The following is a 3,014-nucleotide window of genomic DNA, read 5'->3' as shown; positions in this document are numbered from 1 at the left end:
CCCAGCCCCTACAGCTTCCAGACACTGGGATAGGACATCCACAATGTACCAAGATTGAATCGTGTTTTTCCTGGGTGAGCATGTATGTGGTTTACATACGCATCTGTTACAAGCCATAATGATGTCAAAATGATGCAATGCACGTCATGCTGTCACCCCTCAGATGACATGATTATTCATCGTGACATATGATGCAAGAATGAAAGTCATTTGATCAATGACGACAACATGCAGCATGTGTTACATCTCCCATTCGTGGTCATGGTGTCTTAGCCCGCCATCTAACCGTAGTCTGTTTGGTAAGTTTCTAGTTCAGCTCAACAACTGAGTTCATTCAATCCCTGAAATTAGAGTTATTGTGTGAACACAAACAGTTTTTGTATTTGCACAACAAGCTCTACAAGATCGTTAGCAGCTGTGTTTGCACAATGCTCTAAATTTGATTAGTGTTGCCCTGGTTTCCTGCTTGTTCACAGTTAGGATAGAAAATTGTTTTCTTCCATTCTTGTTTTTTTTTTTTTTTTTTCCCACTGGAGTTTAGGGCATGCCCTGATTCATGAGATATTTAGGATTGTATGGATCTGAATCACCCCTTTTGATGTCTTTTAAGAGAAGCTGGATAACCATCTATTTGGGGGAAAGTTGTAGTAGTGGATTCCTCCACTGGAACTTGATGATCTCTAGAATCCAAACCTTGCATTCTATGATGGTTTGAAAGGCATCAGAATTGATGCCCATCGCACTTAACAGCAGGGAATTCCATAGACTCACCATGAGCTATAGAAAAAATGGTTTCCTTTTAATAGTCCTGAATGTATGTAAGTAGCTTCTGTGGGTAAAACCTGAAAAGAAAACAATCATGTTTTCCACCTTATGCATGATTTTATTTGCCTTTTTCTTGTTCCTTCTTTACTTTTTTCTAACATCACATCCCTGCACTTCAAACTTTACAATCGTTCTCCAAGGCAGAACTGCCTACTGGCTTGTGCAAAGATTTGAGTTGACGGTATGGTTTAAAGTCAAATTCAATCAAATCTCTCAAACTAATAGACTTTCCAAATTGGATTGTCAATTCAGGTCAAACTGTTGGATTGAATCAGTTGCCTCTGAATCAATCCAGTGATTTTTCTGGGGGGAAAAAAAGGTTTCACCCTAGCACCCATCCCCTGAATTGAATTGACTTTCCAAATCAGATCAAATCAACAATTTTGTTCAGAACTGGCTCAGCTGTGCACTGCTTTTGATGACAATGCTTATGGCGTTTTAGCTTAGTAAAAAAGATTTCTCCCTTTCTCAAAATGTTAGAACTTGGCTTTATCCACTGAAAATGACAAATGAGAGATTCAAGAACCAAAAATGCCATTTTAAAACTCATCAGCATTTTTTCTGCTTCCCATTCTCAGCAAAACTCTTGTGTTCATCCTTGACTGCTTTCCTGGCTCTTCCATCCTGGACATTTGCGTAACTAAAGCTCACATTTTCGGCATGGAACATTTATGCAAATAAATAGATGTATGGTTTCTTTCATCCCGGTGGAAATATATGCCATTATATCCTTTATATTTGGGGATCCATTGTTTCCTGAGGGGATTTCTACCTATAGATCTTCTTCTAACTTATATTTGGTATATTCATCTGCGTGCTTCTACTTTATAGCTATTTAGCCCAACACCGTCACTGAAACCCATTCTATTCAATACATTCCCTCAGCACTCTGGCTGGATCACACAGCACCTTTAAACTAATCAATGAAAAATCTAATGGTTGAATGCCCCTAAAATTGCTAGTTTTAACCTAAGAATTTAGTGCATGTGTGTATGTACGTGTGTGCACTTCAGTGTTTATGCATCCTTAGGGTGTTCTGCAAATCTAGCCCTTTGTTAGTTTATATTTTAATATATTGATCAAATCCAGAAAACAGGTTAATTTAGTAGCCAGGTTAAACACACAGTGGACCCTATTTTGCAAATGGGAAGGAGCAGATTTGCAGAATGCCAAGGAAAGACAGGTGGGGGATTTTTTTTTTTCTGCTACTTCTGTGGCATATTTCAGAGTTGGGGGGAGAATAAAACAGGGCCAAGATGATTAGCGATGGACAATTTATCATTACTGACTTTCATCTCCAAAGTCCCCTGAAAATGATCAATTCAGATCTCCAGCTGCCAGTTGGAGGAGCGCTTTTTGCTGAAGAGGATGAAAAGAAGAGAAAGTTGAAACATGGGGTAACAGAAAGAAAAAAAAAGAGAGAAAATCTGGCCTCACCCACCACCAACTGTGACCCCACGTACTGCTTGTGTCAAATCCAACCATCAAATGAAAGATTGTGTGAAGGAAATGAGGACCTTGGGAGCAAAAAAAAAAAAAAAAGGTTTGTCCACCTCTGTTAAAAGGAAAATTGGTAACATTTTGGTTCTGTTCAATTGTTTTGGACCATAATTCCCAACATGTCTGACCATCAGGCATGCTGGCTAAAATTTCATAGGACTAGGTACAATGTACATAACCTTAGGTGCCTGCTACTGATTTCACAGTTTCAAGAACTGTGGAACTGGATCCAGAAACAGGTTGGCAATTTTTCCATCAATATCATTGGGATGTGACATTTATCTGTAATAAGGATGTGATGTAGTTATTATTGGTGTTCTTATCTTAATAAGATAATGTAAGATAGGTTAGGCTGAGAGAAGGTAAGTCAACAAAGTCAATAAAGATTCCATGTCTGAAGAGGGACTAGAAGCCAGGTCTTCCTGATCCTAGCTAAGCACCTTCACCACTACACCATACTGGCTCTTAGACTGAGAGGGAGGAACTGCCTCTCAGTCTTCCAGGGAGTTTCCATGGCTGAAAGTGGACTTGTACCATGGTCTCTCCACTGCTAGTCAACACCTTCACCACTACATCACACAAATTCTTGGGCTGAGAGAGAGAGAGAGTGGCCCCAAATCCCCCAGAAGCTTCTGTCTCTAAGGGAGAAATAGAATCTTGGCCTTGCCAGTCCTGATCCAACACTTTAT

This window comes from Python bivittatus, unplaced genomic scaffold (genome assembly GCF_059951505.1).
Source record: "Python bivittatus isolate LINGU-HERP-01145 unplaced genomic scaffold, Pbiv_v1 ctg000570_np1212, whole genome shotgun sequence".
NCBI classification, from domain to species: domain Eukaryota; kingdom Metazoa; phylum Chordata; class Lepidosauria; order Squamata; family Pythonidae; genus Python; species Python bivittatus.
Note: the sequence above shows the minus strand (reverse complement) of the source record.